Raw genomic sequence first — 578 nt, forward strand, 5'->3', positions numbered from 1 at the left:
GGGTTCGTGGGGGACCCCTTACTTTTAAAATTACATTTATAAAAAATAAATATTTTTTTAATAAGAAAAAAAGTCCCCTTAAATTTTTGAATTTCTCTTCTCTCCTCTTTTTTTTTTATCACTGTCTCCTTTTTCCCCTCCTCACTTCCCCGTCCCCTTTCCAGACCCCAAGCCCAAGAAAAAAGAAAGTTTGAATTTTCTTTCATCTTTGTTTTCTTGTCGAGCAGTTAACGAATTCCGAGTTTCCTGCCTTTGGATTGAAAAGGCAAAATAATCTCTCTGACTGCGTGTGCGGTCCCTTCCGGGAAAACGGGGGCTGCTGCACCGAATGATTTTTTTAATAAACAAAACTCTCACGTTGTTTTTTTGTTCTTGCAAACAAAACGCGAAACAGATATGCCTACCCTTACTCCCCCCCCCTTCCCCCCTCTTCTTCCTTTTTCAAAACCCATTTGTACTTCTTCCCCTCGCCGTTATTCTTTGCGGAAGAAATGAATCCAAGTTCCCCGTCACATTCGGGGAATTCCTTTTCTGTTTTTGGTCACGTACCAGCGTTTGTAGAGCGATCGCGGGTTTTC

Source organism: Penaeus monodon, chromosome 28 (assembly GCF_015228065.2).
Source record: "Penaeus monodon isolate SGIC_2016 chromosome 28, NSTDA_Pmon_1, whole genome shotgun sequence".
NCBI lineage: Eukaryota > Metazoa > Arthropoda > Malacostraca > Decapoda > Penaeidae > Penaeus > Penaeus monodon.